This window comes from Maniola hyperantus, chromosome 24 (genome assembly GCF_902806685.2).
Source record: "Maniola hyperantus chromosome 24, iAphHyp1.2, whole genome shotgun sequence".
Classification (NCBI taxonomy): domain Eukaryota; kingdom Metazoa; phylum Arthropoda; class Insecta; order Lepidoptera; family Nymphalidae; genus Maniola; species Maniola hyperantus.
The window spans coordinates 4,342,233-4,359,557 of NC_048559.1; the positions used below are offsets into that span (position 1 = coordinate 4,342,233).

General features: G+C 38.2%; 1 protein-coding gene across 2 annotated transcripts in view; it reads right to left on the reverse strand.

Moving 5' to 3' along the window:
- Window positions 1–4,337, reverse strand: part of ETHR (ecdysis triggering hormone receptor) — an 83,108-nt gene extending 78,771 nt beyond the window's left edge. For both annotated transcript variants that reach the window (XM_069506891.1, XM_069506893.1), the window contains exon 1: window positions 4,149–4,337. The gene's annotated coding sequence lies outside the window, so the exon portion shown is untranslated. The remainder of the gene's footprint in view (window positions 1–4,148) is intronic.
- Window positions 4,338–17,325: the final 12,988 nt, after the last annotated feature.

Below are 17,325 nucleotides of genomic sequence, written 5' to 3' on the forward strand. Positions count from 1 at the left end.
GCGAGGATGCTAGATCCTTTTTTAAGGACCTTTCATCCCGTCTCGCGGAATCCACGGGGGACCGGAGGGCTGGCAGTTACTTCGGTCAGCATATTAGTCTGGCCATTCAACGAGGTAACGCTGCCAGCGTTCTGGGCACCCTGCCTCGTTGCGGTGGTTTAGATGATATTTTCGATTTGTAATTTTTATGTTCTAGAATAAGTTTGGTATTTTTGTTTTTGTATTAAAAAGTATAACACATATTTTGTAACATTATCATTTAAATTTGTATTTTTTTGTGACTAAGTATTTAATTTGACTAATTTTATCAAAACTATGTACACGTTGTTCGGTATATCATAAGTCATAACATATTGCATGCTAATAGGCAGAATTTGGCTGTACCTTTTTGTTTTGTAATATCTGCACTGTTTACCCATATTCGCAATAAAGAAATTTGAATTTGAATTTGAATTTGAATTTATAGATAAATTACTATAAGTGGCTATTACCAAACCATATAAATTAATTTATCATTAAATATGATGGCAATACACTCGTAGCTAAAGTGGTTTAACTCTAATTATTGCTTTGGCATATTTTATTAGAAATATCATAAGTAGGTATAGATTTTTGTGTTTTCGGACTTATGTGCATTTTAACCAACATGGTCTTGGACTGTAGTAATACCGAAGAAATTACTCTATTTTATGTAAAAATTTGAAAAAAATTGTCGTTTACGGATTGTAACGTCATTATTCACCTTCAGTACAGTGTGACGTTCTTGTTCAAAATAAATAAAAATTATGATTTTTTAAATTATTCTCTTTAACAATTCTTCTAGCCCCATAAACTAGCGCTATACAAAAAAACTCTATTTTTTTACTTCAGTCCAAGACCCAATTAAATATCACTTGTCTTAACGCTGAAAGAAAACATCGTGAGGGAAACTGCATGCCTGAGAGTTCTCCATAATGTTCTCAAAGATGTATGAAGTCTGCCAATTCGCACTTAGTCAGCGTGGTAGACTAGTGCCAAAACTACTTTTGTTACTTTTCACATAGAAAAATTAAAACGTGTTAAATACATAGGTAGATCTCTAGTAGTAGCTTTTGGTAGTAAGACCTCTGTTGAATATGCTAGAGAAGCTATTTTAGCGTTTAAACTACCGTGAGTGATTTCCATTCTAAATACTATCTGTCCCGGCTTTACTCACGTGTGTAGTCGACGTTAGCCCGACTAGTTTCGAACCCATACGGGGTCCTTTTTCAAGGGAGTCCGTTCGCGCACGCGCCGCGGTTTTGACTCCCTTGAAAAAGGACCCCGTATGGGTTCGAAACTAGTCGGGCTAACGTCAACTACACACGTGAGTAAAGCCGGGACAGATAGTATTTAGAATGGCTAGAAAAGCTATAAAGGATAGCTTATTTCGCATCAAAATAAGTGAATTCAAGGACACGTACATAAATGTTCATAACTCCATTATAAATAATGTGTGGGTTAGACCGCTTTGGCACTCGCGACCTAATATTTGGTAATATTGTTACCAAATCTATGAGAATCGCGAATTTGATATTAGTTTCGTAATATTATGGCCGTGACATAAACCTATGACCAAAAACAACTGTTTATATGTTAATAACTTGATCGCTAGTCCTTACTTAAGTATAACTAAGTTTATTTATAGAGGTCAAATGCCTAAGTAGTCATAATACAAGGACATTGACATTAAAGTTAAAACTATAGTATCTATCTAGTACCGTAACAGGTTAAAATGGCAATCGGGGAGGGAACGCCCGGTGCGGGCAAGTGCTGGTGACATGCGGTGTGCGGGGCGCCCCCCCCCCCCTCTCCCCGCCTCATACCCCGATTGCCATCTCGACCTGTCACGGACTATGGATATCTAAATACAATTCACACACTGACCATCACAGTGAAGAAAGTAAGTAGGTACCTACGTAAGTAGATTACATTTAAAGGTTGAAGGTTTATTAAGTAAATAGGCTAGTTGACACTTTTTTAAAGTTGGTCTTAAATGGTTAATATTTGTCCTATAATATCAAAAAAATTAACACTATATTTTTTTGCGCCCTAAAAACCATAAAACTTTAATTTAAAAATATATTTTTCTTAGACAGGTGAAAACACTGTCGGCCATGTTTGGCCGATAGATTATCTGTGCTCTGACGTCATGCATTTGTAAACAACAGCATAACCTCCCAAAGTTAATAAACATGACTTCTATTATACTAGTTTACATGAAAAATATAGTAATTATCGTTATTGCATCATCCGAGAATGTAAAAAACGCATCGATAAAGACCACAGGAAAGTTGTGGATTAGAGTGCCCAGTGAAATAAATATACGTAACACGCGAAGACTTGCTTAAAGGGATCCTATATGACTAACGACTTCAACCCAAATTTATTTTTGCAAAGATCACTTTGTTGTAAGTCTTACTTAATAACTTATTCAATTTATAAAGAGAAAACGATAATTTTTTACGTTTACTATGAGTTTTTAGAAATATATAAAAACTAGCTTATGCTCGTGACTTCGCCCGCGTGGACTTCATAAATTTCAAACCTCCATTTAACCCACTCAGAGGTGGAATTTCAAAAAATCCTTTCCTAGTGGATACCTTCTCTTTACCTACAAAGAACACACCCACCAAATTTCATGTATCTAGGATCAGCTGTTTAGATGTTTAGGCTGTGCGTTGATATATAAGTTAGTCACGACTCTAAATTTTATATATAATATGGATACTACGTTAGTCCCTGCGTCACATCGGGATGACATTTCTTTGTTTACATATTTAATGACGTCACATCATGGCTGACAGCGTTTTCTGCGTTTCAAATAAAAATAAAAACTGTATTTTTTTAAATTGGATTTATATATCCATCCTGCGTTTTTAATAATTGTTATTGATATATTTCGTTGTCTTAAGCAAAATACTATAATAAATAATCATTTATTGGACGAAATTAGATATGAGTCAAGTAGCCTATTATGTGGTTACTTACCTACAACTAGGTCATCATCAGCATGATCAACCCATCGCCGGCTCACTACAGAGCACGGGTCTCCTCTCAGAGTGAGGAGGGTCTTGGCCATAGTCTACCACGCTGGCCATGTGCGGATTGATAGACTTCACACACTTTTGAGAACATTATGGAGAAGTCTCAGGCATGCAGGTTTCCTCACGATTTTTTCCTTCACCGTTAAAGCAAGTGATATTTAATTAATTAAAACGCACATAACTCCGAAAAGTTAGAGTTGGCGTGCCCGGGATCGAGACCCCGACCTCCGATTAGAAGGCGGACGTCCTAACCACTAGGCTATCACAGCTTATACAACTAGGTAACTAACTATCTGTAATTGTATAGTAAGTAGGTAACCACTAGGTTAATAGCCTAATACGTCGGTTTTCTATTTGGGAGATCGGCGGTTCAATGCCGAACTTTTCGGAGTTATAATATCACTTGCTTTATTAACCGTGATGAAAACATGGTTAGGATGTTCTCAAAGGTGTGTGAAGTCTGCCAAGGGGTTTCCTCTCAGAATGAGAAGCGGTTTGGCCCTAGTCTACCACGCTGATCAAATGCGCATTGGCAGCCTTCACACACCTTTGAGAACATTACGAATATGGAGAACTCTCAGGCAGGAAAGACTACCTTTATCCCGGAAAAATCAAAGATTTCCCCCGGGATTTTTTCAACCTAAATCCTCGCAGATAAAGTCGCGGGCATCCAAGCAATTTTACTTAAAATTATTATTTTTATCGAACTTTTACATTTAAACACACTACATGGGACATTAGTCATTACGAGAGAAATATTGCGGGACTTTGCTTGTATATTATTAACTGAAAAATATAAGAGCATAATAAATAAACCGATGAAACATACAAGACATAAATATTCCAAAACAAATCGGTTTATTTAATACCTATAACTTAAAGCTGACAGCGCGATTGATATAGACGGACATAAAAGTTCTCAAAAGCTCATATAAATAAATTTTATATGCCATAAATTTCTCTCAGCCGTTTGAAATTATGTTGCAATTAATAAAACCTTTCTTTTATCTCTCGTAATGTGACAATACGAGTTTTATTGTTATCTTTGAAAAAAAAATTAAGGAAAAGAAAATGGTTACTTACGCATATAAAAAATTAATCCACGCGGTACTCAAACACGCCACTTATAAAAGTCTGTAGTAAATAAACACTTTATTAGAGAACTTTAATAGAATTTTATAAGTCACTATAACATTTATGTTGGATCGGAAACTTTAGCGCGGGAAAATAGCAGCGTCAAGCATAATCTCAAAACACGTCCTAACTCGGCGCTCGTCGCGCGGCTACTGAAAATTGAAATACTGAATTGCTTGAAAAAAGGCTTGTAAAGCAAATTTTCATATTTCGGACATGATTCGAGGGCGGAGGAAAGCGCTTCTGAGTTTATGAATGGACGCATGTCCTGTGACAAATGCGGTACCTAAGTTTATTTATTTATTTATTCAATAAGGGCAAAGGTTTTTACGATTCTGCGTAATACACGTCTTATTCTTTGGTTTCTATAGATCGAATGCAAATACATATTAAGTAGGTATTATTGTTTCAAAATTAAGAACCTACATAAATAAAACGTTTAAAACGTTTTGCGTCATCATTCATCATACGCATGGCTAAGGTTGGAATACTCTTACACGATATGTGTTTCCTACCAACTACAACCCGGGTATCTTTAAAACAAGAGTGAATAGGCATCTTCTAGGTAAACGCGTCCCATCTTAGGCTGCATCATCACTTTCCATCAGGTGTGATTGCGGTCAAGCGTTTGCCTATAATGAATTTAAAAAAAATACATATAAAGTTACTTTTTGTAGATCAAATGTAAAATATCTATTAAATACTTAAGGAAAAGTATTATACCTACCTACAAATTATACCGTCAGGTGTAATTGTGGTCAATAATAATAATTAAAAAAACAATGGGGTCTCTAGTTGTTTTTAGAGTACAGTATTATTATTTGTACGCTAAATTGTTCAAAAGAAATTCAAACAAATTCGTAGAGATAAAACTAATTTAATCATTAGACAGTAGACATGACCAATGACAATAGAACTCTTGTGATTAAATTAGTTGAATCTCGAGTTAAATTTTTGAATTTGATTCGAACAACTCAGCGTTAGAGATTTAAGAACACCGAGAATAATAAGTAAAATAAAAATTCTTTATTTTATTTGGCGCTTGTTTTAATATTAAACCACATATTAAACTCATTTTAAATTTTCTTCCACAAAAATTCAATCTCTTTGCTCGGTCGGCTTCGTGGCAGACCAAAGAGGTTTTATATAATTGAATAGTAAATTAAATCGCAATGGTATGGAACGAAACGTAAATACGAAATCCAATTTTGGAAACCCGATTATCGCTATTTATTGATGTTCTTATATTTGGTGGCCATTTTCATAAATTACTTTAGGGAAATGCTATGAAGTATAACGATTATTTACCAAGTATGCTGTTTTTATGAGCAAGAGGAACACGGAGATGGTACTTATTTCATAGGTACCAGATTTTCACCGCTCAGATCCATACTAATATTATAAATCAAATATTATTATATATAATTAATGCATAATAATATAATAATCCATGTCACAGGTTTAACCTAGTGTAGAGACCATTAGTAAACGACGCCAATATAACTTGTTTTTGTTAAATAAAGATTATTTTTTTAAATGCGGAAATGTGTATGTCTGTCTGCTAGCCTTTCACAGCCCATCCGTTCATCCGATTTTGACGAAATTTGATACAGATATAGCTTGCAGCCCTGGGACTAGTTACACCTATGCAAGAAATCACGTCGAACCGTCCTTCAATCACGTCGCAATGGAGCACCATTGCGACGTGATTCAAGGACAAACCAATAAACCAACAAACAAACACAATTTCGCATTCATATTATAGTAAGGTAGTGGTGAGAGCCAAACTACGTTTGTATAGAGTGCACTACGTATAAACCCCTCGTAAGTCAAGGCTCGGTGAGCTGTCATTGTTGCAGTGAAGTGGAAACCAGCTGTCAACCATAAAAGGAGAAATATTTTTTATTTATCAGAATGGAATGAATGTATTCCATTGCCGGTCAAGCGTGAAATGAAACGTTCCCACCAGAATGTAGAACTGTATAAACTCTTGCTTGTCATGATTTGGAGGAGGCACGCACGGGCGGTTAAAATGACGGCTGCTCAAACAGCCGCCTCGATTTTCCATGCAAAACTGAACGCACTTATGCTGTGGTACACAACGCGACGCGGCACGTCAAATATAATTGCTAAGAGTTTGTATGAAGCAAAGCGCACTTGAGCGATGCTGCGCGACGCGGCGTGGTGAATTCATGTCGGTGATAATGAACCATGAGTTTTTATGAAGCAAGGCGCTGCTGCCGCGTCGCGTAGCGCAGCGTAAGTGCGTTTGGACCTTTAAGTGCAGCAGTTTACTGTTGTGTGCGCGCACTCATACATTTTTTTAAATAAAAAATATCGAACAAACGAGCAAGGGTCACCTAATGTTAAGTGATTACAGCCGCCCATAACCATTTGCACCACCAGTGGAACCACAAATGCGTTGCCGGCCTTTCAGGAATTCGTTGATCCGCTCCTTTAATAACCCCATGTAGAAAATAATCATACCGTATAATGAATCGAGGCAGTTATTTAATAGCCGATCATAATATAACCGTTTATGTGCGCCTAGTGCCTACTCTAACATCGGATTCCTATAGTCACTAGTGCCTACAGACTAACGTCGGATTCCTATATATAATCTGTCGATAAAACCATAGATAGCTAGGCATCTTGTAGGTGTGGTATTTTTTGACCTAATAACGTTTCTAATAAATTACTAAGTAACATCGAGAGACTACAGATAGGTTGAATATAGAAACGGGCTCTAATGTCAGTTAGTGAGTGGTTGCGATCCTGAAACTCTAGCTATTGTAGCTGTCAAACTACAGCGGTAGGCCTCTGGATTTTGTTGTGAGTCAAGCGTGAAAAGACACGTTCCACAAAAGTGTAGGTGTTCTGGCTCGGACATGATTAAGTGTTATTAATTGTGGCTATTTGTAGCCACTCTCGGTCATTACCTTAATCCACGGCTGAAAGCCAATTTGATCCAGCCGTTTACATGTACTTCGTAAATCATTTTGTACAATTAAGAAAACAATAAAAGCCAAAAGATCATTTACGGGAGTTACACTGGGTAATTTGGTTATTTTATACAGAAAAAACCAGCCAAATTATTTTATTTATTAGTATAGTATAGAATCTATAGATATAGATTAAAAGTTCAGTGTTGTTTACAAAGTGCTGGGTTGTACCGTGTCCTACTCTTTTTTGTTCGCGTGAACATGCATACAACTTTTATTTATCACAAGAATTTCTTCATAAAGTCGTTTGAAAACAGCAATAAAAAATCTGGAGACAAAACGCGAGATGAAATAGTGTAATAGATATGATGGAGGGTATCTAAATCACCTTTATGGTTTTTTAGACCTTTGTGGGAACTACTCTAGCTATAAAATATTTATTTAAATTTCAGTGGAAGAGAACAAAGAATTTATTTCGTAACTGCAGCAATAAACGAACCATGGCATTGTTTGGGTAGCAAATAACTTAGCATGTTTTTGTTTAGTAAGAAGATAAACTTTTAAATAAGCTTAATAACAATATGTCTTGGTTTCGCATGTGGGTGCTGATACAAGTAGCGAATATGCAATTCAATTAAGAAGAACATCCGCAAAGTAAGAACAGCTGTACGCGGCCGAAAGTGATGTGCCTTTCGGCTTTGTAGAGCGTTGTCTCTGTCACTCATACCTATATGACGTTTTGTCGGTCTGAACGACAGTGACAGTGCTCTACAAATCTGCTATCTCCTTCTAAAGATGTATGTACATTACTTTCGGCCGCGTATTGTACTTCGTAACTCACCTATTAATACATAGTACGCAACAGGTCGAGATAGCATTGATAGCAATCGGGGAGGGAACGCCCCGCACACTCGTACAGCCTCCTTGCTAACCCGGTGCGGGCCAGCGCGGGTGAGCGGGGCGTCCAACCGCCTCATACCTCGATTGCCATCTCGACCTGTCGCGTACTATAGGTACCTATCAAAGTTGTACTATTAGCAACAAGGGGCTTGATTTAGATTTTTTTAAATCGCTTAGGAACTTTTTTATCAAGAATACTATACGATAAGACATGAAAGTCTTTATCTTTGTCTAAATCAAAAGACAGGAATAGACGGTTCCCGCGATCCGCAGACGAAGTCGCGGGCAGCAGCTAGTTTATAATATTACTTAGTAAGGACAATGTCATTGGTTTTACATAATGCAATCTACAGACCTTAGCACAGACAATGTATTTGAAGCATCACATCTGGATTGGCAAATAGGATTTGCCAATTAATCCAATTTACACTCAATAGGCGAGTGGAGATACAGCAGATTATATACCCGATACAGTACAAAGCCGTTGTCATTCAGAACAGACACTAGATACAAAACCATAGTAATAACAATAGGTACCTATAACAGCTCATTGTTAATCAATTTATACTCATAATCTAATAAATACCTAATTACTAGCTGACCCGCCCCGGCTTCGCTCGGGTGGAATTCAGAAAACCGACGTGAGGGTTGAATTTTCAAAAATCCTGAAACACGTATTTCTTCATTTGTGACCGAAAATCCAAATTATTTCATGGAAATAACTTGAAAAAATGACGGACTTTCATACAACCCCGATTTAACCCACTTAGGGGTGGGATTTCGAAAAATCCTTTCTTACTGGATATTTACTCTTTACAAAGAATATCTTTAGGACCACCGGCTTAGGCTATAGGCATATATAAATCAGTCAGTCAGTCAGTCAGGTCTTTGAATTTTATATATAAAAGATAATTTGATATTATTGGCTTTAAGGACAAACGAAGTGTAATTTTGCCTTGACGCATCTATAATTTACATCTGTCATCTAGGTATACATAAATTACCACTAGTTTGGAGGCCCGCACAACCCCGGTGCGTGTGAGCGCGGGTGACATGCGGGTGTGCGGGGCGTCCCCCGCCTCATACCCCGATTGCCATCTCGATCTGCCGCCTATCTACTAGGTATTTTAGCGTATAAACTATCGTGAATGATTTCCATTATAATATCTCGCCTATACTCACGTGACGTATAGCCGGGTGAGAGATAATATATCTAATAGATACTAATAGTTCACTATTCATTTGCACGCATATTGCCAATTTTACAGTAGAGTTTGACATCAGTTTGCAGTAGTTTCCTTTGATCACAACCGCGAAAACAGGCGCGAACTAATTAATGGTACTGATAAACAGCAGGGCTGTCCAAAAAAGTTTTGTTTTTTAATAATTTTTGAAAAGGTTTACGCTAGGTCATAAATTCAGTGTCCTACGTTCCAAATTGTTTGTCTAAATATATAATAGGAAAACGTGACTGACTGACTGATGTATCAACGCAGACGCACAGCTCAAACTACTGGACGGATTAGGCTGAAATTTGGCATGCAGATCGCTATTATGACGTAGATACCCGCTAAGAAAGGATTTTTGAAAATTTCTCCCCTAAGGGGGTAAAATAGGGGTTTGTAATTTGTGTAGTCCTTTGGATTCACGTCACCCCTACCTAGTTATTTCATAGCCTACCTAGCGTCAAATATAGGTAACATTTGACGCCTGCCAGTGTAGGTGAAGCTTTAACGTTTTCTTACAAGTTTCCTTAACTGCCGGTTGAGATGATATTGACGATTTTTTTCTAGGAATAAGTGATCTGCCAAAAGTTGTCGAAATGTAGGAAAACAGCATCATCACCCAAGAAACGTCATGACGTTAACATGAGTCACGCCATTCATTAAACGTTCTGAGTATAGGTCAATGTTAATTGTATGAAGTTTATCAGTGTTTCAGGAAACCAGCGGAATTCCCACGACATTGGGCGGCAAGGAAAATAAAATTAGGTTTATTAATAAATCTGGCCGATACACTTTTTATGTCACTATCTATCTATATAAATAAAATTGAAGTGTCTGTCTGTAATTTCGAAATAACTACCTCAAATTAAGCTCATATGGTTATTTGAACTCTTCTTAAATCTTTCTCATTTTGAGAAGAGAGCCATACTCAGTAGTGGGCCAGCAATGGGTTGATCTTGATGATGAGGTAAAAAGCTTTTATTTTGTTTATTTTAGTATGGGTATCAATAATATGTTGTTACCAACAACGTTACGGACGTAACAAGGACGTGAAGAGGCCTATAGAGGTCCTTTTCCTTTGGAACGATTCCCAGGTGTTTAATCAACATTTGACCTAGAAAAGACATTGGCAAAACAAATATCCGAAAAAGGATCCTAAACAGTTCCCAACAGCGTGGAGGCTAATCTGTTTTTAATAGCTATGCCTATAGGCTACCAGTCAGTGCTACCAAGGCTAAGGACCGAAACAGACCGTGCGACGAAAGCGTTACACGATAGCAACTGCACGACAGCACTATTATGTATTCTGAGACGACAGGAGACCACACAACCCAATGAACATGCGCCGTAGTGTAAGTTATTGTGTGAAAAATATTCATTCATATTATAAATGCGAAACTATGTCTGCCTATCTGCTAGCTTTTCACGGCCCATCTTTTTCAATATTTTGACGTACAGAGATAGCTTGCACAAGGCTTGCACCGCAGAGACATAGACAATTTTTTATCTCGGAAAATTAAAGAGTTCTCAAGGGATTCACGGGGCATTATCTTAATAAATAAAATCATTTACTTACATAGACATAGTATAGACATGCTTTTAGAAAGGGGATAAAATAGAGGTTTGGAAATTGTGTACCTAGTCCACAAGGATGAATTAACTTTCTCACGGACGTTTTTCGAAAGCCACGAGAAAGATATTATGTCGCATTTGGTCTTGGGTGTGTTTTTGTTTTAGCCTTAACTAACAAGTACCATCTACTAACAAGTTGCAAACAAACAAAAAATAGGGACGCTAAAGCCTAAACTTCGGGACGGGATGCTTCGAGACAAACAAGAGTTTGCTATTGCAAATGGTTGTATGTTCATGTAAACAACATTGATTAGTTCGTTACAGTACTGAAGGTATTTCTAGTAGAAGATGGGTAGTTCAAGGGAACCAATCAAATCAAGGAAAGCCAGCGAATGAAACAATTTGACACAATACCGTACCTATTATGTTTTAAGTAGTAAAGTAACTTAAATAATATTTATTTAGTTGTAGGTACATTTTTACTTACGGACTAAAAGCCCACGAGGGCCGGACATTCGTTATTTTAGAAAAGCTGAAAGTTTCTCTGTGTTTTGTCTCTAACACAGGGATGAACGATCAGCGACCATGAAGTTTGGACCATTGTGGCTTTGGCAGATAACACGTAACAAAGACGTCTAAATACTTTCGTCAAACTATAAAGTGTAATCCTAATTCCTAATAATACCTATTATAAATGTGAAAGTGTGGATGTTTGGATGTTTGTTACTCAACCACGCAAAAACTACTGGACGGATTTGGCTGAAATTTGGAATGGTGATAGATTATACCCTGGATTAACACATAGGCTACTTTTTATCCCGGAAAATCAAAGAGTTCCCGCGGGATTTTGAAAAAATGTAAATCTACGCCGACGAAGTCACAGGCATCAGCTAGTTTTTTTTTTTATATTATCTTCGAAATAGTAGGTATTAGAAAATTACGTCATGCATTGCCAGATACTTAGTGTCGTGGCAACCCCCTGCCAGACACTCATAAAATTTAATAAATTCTTATTTAAGTTACCATACATCATCATTAGGTACCTAACTACTAAATACAAGTATACACTATATATAGGTAGTTAGGTACCACATCTTAATATTACTTTACCCAAACAAACAAAATATCCGAACAATGTCCCCAAACTGTATTGAGGTTAATAGTTTTTTAATAGCGCCTACCCCATTAGGAAACATCTGTGCACAGCTTTCCACCATTTTTATATTGCAAACTTTGAGGAACTAAAGCTTTATATGAGGCACAATAATTTATGTGTAGTACGCGACAGGTCGAGGTGGCAATCGGGGAGGCGACGCCCCGCACACACAGCCCCCGCGCTAACCCGGTGCGGGCGAGCACCGGTGACGTACGGGTGTGCGGGGCGTCCCCCCCGCCTCATACCCCGATTGCCATCTCGACCTCTCGGACTATATGACATACGTGCCTATAAGTCTTCAGCGTCATCAATTCACTGATAGACGTCCACAGCTGGAGATATTATTATGACGTCTCGTGATAATATTGTAATTTGAACTGTACCAAATCTGAATCAGAACACGTTTTTAAAATTCTGTCTGTTTGAACGGGCTAATCTTCGGAACGGCTGAACCTATTTTGACGGGACTTTCACAGACAAGTAAACAATTAATCAATCATTAACTGACTTTCAAAAAAGGAGGAGTTTTTCTAATTACCTATATACACCGAAATCACCGAGATTTCTGAACCGATTTGAGTTTTTTTAATAGATAGAGAAACTTTGCGACATTGTTTCAAAAAAAATTGGATTCCAACTCCTCAGCCCTGATGCTGTAAGAAATTGCATTCTCAAATCTTTAGGGATTCTTAAAGAATCATGCGTTTAAAGGTTTTACGAAATTTGGTACTGATATACCTAGGTACTTATCTTGCATCACGGGGACGGGCTACTACGGATAGGTTATTTTTTGTCCTGGAAAATAAAAAATTCCGACGGGGTTTTTAAAAACCCAAATCCACGTTCTGAATATCATCATCATCATCATCAACCGATAGACGTCCACTGCTGGACATAGGTCTCCTGCAGGGACTTCCACACGCCACGGTCTTACGCCGCCTGAATCCAGCGGCTCCCTGCGACTCGTCTGATGTCGTTCGTCCACCTAGTGGGGGGTCTTCCAACGCTGCGGCTTGCGGTGCGAGGTCGCCATTCCAGCACCTTGGGACCCCAACGTCTATCGGTTTTACGAACTATGTGCCCTGCTCACTGCCACTTTAGCTTCGTAACCCGTTGAGCTATGTCGGTTACCCTAGTTCTCCTACGGATCTCCTCATTTTTGATTTGATCACGTAGAGAAACTCCCAAGCATAGTTCTGAATATAGACGAAGGCAAAATCACACGGTAACATATCACACACATCATAACACGTGAATTCATTGTAATACTGTATTTGATATGGGTTTGATGTAGGGTAGGTATTCAATACCAGAACATGGGAATCGATTACGTTAATGCATGTGAAACTGAGTTTCTCTCTCTGCGTCATGCAATCACTTATTGCAACCACTTGTTCCAATAATCACATAATGGAGTTCATATCATCATCATCATCATCAACCGATATACGTCCACTGCTGGACATAGGTCTCTTGACGCTGTCGCAACTAAGCCGCATGTCCCTACCTATGAAACTAATTTTCAAATTATTCTCATATCTAACTAGGTAACGAACAGACAGAAGGACAAACAAACAAAAGCAAACTTTATTATCCAGAGTAATTTTATAAATTCGAAAATATGTCTGTCTGTCTGCTAGCTAAAAAGGATAGCTTGCATTCCACGAAAGGACATCTAGGCTACTTTTTGTCCCGAAAATTTAAAGCGGGATTTCGGGGATTTTCACGGGATTTTTTAGTCTAACTGCACTCCAAAAAAGTCGCGAAGAGTATCTATTTGAATTTGGTACAGAGATAGCTAAAATTCCGGATACTTTTTAAAAATCAAATAGCTCCCAAGGGATTTTCAAAAGACCGCCTGTTCCGCTTTTAAATCTGTTAAGTAATTTCCAACATATTTTCTACCACGGAGTCTGTCCACGGGCCATGGAGCATGTAGAGCACTCTTGATAATAGATGCAGCATCCCACACTCCATTTACTGCGCATCGGCACGTGCGCTACGCAGAACCGCCCGCCTTTGATGTCGGCTAAGTGGCCAAACTATTTATAGTTCCTATGTTAGCTACATACGACCTCCCTGGCGCAGTGGTCCCAGTGGGACCCAGGTTCGATTCTCGGCAGGGGTTTGTAATTCATAATTCCTAAATCATTCAAGGGGTTATTCAAGAGGCGGACCAACAAATTCGTGAAAGGCCGGCAACGCATTGGTGGTTCCTCTGGTACTGCAAATGTTCATGAGCGGCGGTAATCACTTAACATCAGGTGACCCGCCTGCTCGTTTGCTCGCCATTTTTATTTAAAAAAATCTCTCTCTCTCTAGTCCGTTGGGAGGCTTCGGCCGTGGCTAGTACCCACGATTTAGCGTTCCAGTACGATGCCGTATAGAAACAAAGGGGTTAAGAATTTAATAAAAACTGCCATACCCCTTCCAGGTTAGTCCGCTTCCATCTTAGACTGCATCATCACTTATCACCAGGTGAGATTGCAGTCAAGGGCTAGCTTGTATCTGAATAAAGTAAAATGTTAAATACTAGCTGACCCGTCCCGGCTTCGCTCAGGTGGCATTTCTAAAATTACTTTCTTAGTAGTAAACCAACTTTATAAACAAGTTTAGAGAGTCTATACCCAACGGTTTGAGATGTATGTACGTTTTTTGGCAGCGATCGTGAAGATCTGCCTGGGGTTGAGCCCTAGAGCTTGAAGAAATAGTTATAGAGATCGGGGGCGACGTATTCCTAAAGGTGATTCCGTGGACCACGGCTTAGGATGACGGTGAGACGTTGATTAGTCCGTACGTCCCCACGACCGTAGCGTAGTCCACGTCCGGGTGAAGGTACAATTTACAAATCAGAAACCTCGTTTTCGCCGGTGAAGACGCTGTGCAGAGGTTATATATTTATATTGCTCTAGAAGAAGGAAGACGTCGTCGGTCATGATTTGATCGCGTCGAGGTCGTAATGGACGTGCTTAGGGTCATCTTTTCGTCGGGAGGGTCAATTCTAGCGAACTTTTTATAACCTCACAGATTACCTTATCTGTGAGGTTACAAAAAGTAAAATACCCTATATATAGGTTACACACAGATAAGGGAATCGGTAGTTCTTTTAACAGTAACCAACTGTAACAATAATCTAGCAAAAGCATTTGGCCATGTCACATTTACCTGGTTCCTCCTTCACCTTTCTACTATCGTACCGCAAGGCATCGCCAAGGTCTGCACCCGTACGTAGGTGAAATTACACGGATAAGCGATTTGCCTCCTCATTTCTAATTCGAACCGCTAAGATTTGGAACACCCTTCCAGCATCAGTTTTCCCTTTCAATTATAATATGGGTACCTTCAAGACAAGAGTGAATAGGCATCTTCTGGCATGAGCACTCCATCTTAGGCTGCATCATTGCCACCAGGTCTGATTGCAGCCAAGCGCTGGTATGTAAAAAAAATGCCAAAGAAACTTAAATTATGGAATTTTACAACTGGTAATCTCAGCAAAATTCCGAAGACTGAACATATGTGCCGAATTTCCTTTCGATTCGCTAGCTTCCGGGATCCATATCGGATTGTATGTAAATCTAATATTCCGAGTCTGGCGTGTGACAAATACTGATTTGATTTGCTATTCTCGTTCGACCGAGGATATTAGGAGCCGGGAAACTAACTGATAACCTGTCCCTGGATTATGACACTTGTGATTGATGCTTTGTAATGCTTCCAATTGTCAATCCAATCCAAAAGCCCAGTGGTTAGGACGTCCGCCTCCTAATATATATATATATATATATATATAGGTCAGGGTTCGAACCCGGGCACGCACCTCTAACTTTTCGGAGCTATGTGCATTAGTATCACTTGCCTTAACAGTGAAGGACAATATCGTGAGGAAACCTGCATGCCTGAAAGTTCTCCATAATGTTCTCAAAGATAATCTAGCTTCTGGATAGGTATCTATAGTAAAATAAAACCAATCAAATGGCATTTTTTTCACCAAACTTCCATAATCAAGTTTGTAATATTACAGTTTATTTAAGCAGAGTGATTGAGTTTTTAATTTGAATTTATGTAAATACCTACTAGATGATGCCCGCGACTTCGTCCACGTGGATTTAGTTTTTTATAAATCCCGTGGGAACCCTTTGATATTCCGGGATAAAAAGTATGTTTATGTCCTTCCCCGGGATGCAAGCTATCGCTGTACCAAATTTCGTCAAAATCGGTTGAACAGATGGGCCTTGAAAGGCTAGCAGACAGACAGACAAACGGACAGAGACAGACGGACAGACAGACACACGGATTTATATTACTATTATGGATTATACAGGAAATGGTACTTATTCAAATAGCGGTACAAAGAAAACTTCATCAAAATCGAAAAGACTACCTACATCAGTTTTATTAAGAAAATGTCTCATCATTAACCAGAAAAATATCTACCTAACTTCTTTATATCCCTTTTTTCTCGTAAAAACGACATAAAAAAGCCCAAAATATCTTCGTTCTGTTTACCTAAAATAAAATAAGATAAGTCCCAAACCATAAAGTCAAACCGAGCGACAAGTGCGCTGACAATACACAATAATATGCTCCTATTATCATAATAATAATGTTAATATCCACAAAAAGTACACTATATTTGCCCTACTATTGCTGGGTGGGTATAGTGAAGAATAATAATAAAGCTTGTAGAAGCGTCAATGGATGTGTTACAAGGAAATTATTGTGACAATCTTCGTGGGAGAATTTTCTGGAGAAACCGCACCGAATGTTACACTGAAACTTTTCTAAGGAACAAAATGGTATAAATCGAGTCGTTATAATAATACAATTTTTTTTCGTATCCCTATAAGTAAAACGCAATGAAAACTGCTTTAAGCAGGGTAAGATAATATATTTCCGTGATAATTTTTTCGACTCCAACATTCTATGAACGGCTCAAATTATAATTTATGGGAAAAATAGCTCAACGCTACCGTAACCTAAATATTAAAGCCTTTTTTTATATAAACCATGTTTGCTATATTCCAGCTCATTGAAGTAGGAATATCTATGTTCTACCTATAGGTATTTCCTTGCTGAGAATTTAAGGCGTCATATTGAAAATTGTACAACTTTAGCAGGAAGCTTTCATTTAGAAAGTTTTCATACCCACAGTAACTTCGAGATTTGAATATGTGTTTTTGGGTATTAAAAAAACCCGCAAAAAACACGACATAGAAAAAATTCGAAAACTACCCCAAATATCTAGATATTTAGGGTTCCGTATCACTTCGATGTCTGTCTGTCTGTCTGTCCGTCATGTCATTCAAGACTAAATCTTTGTAATCTCTTTG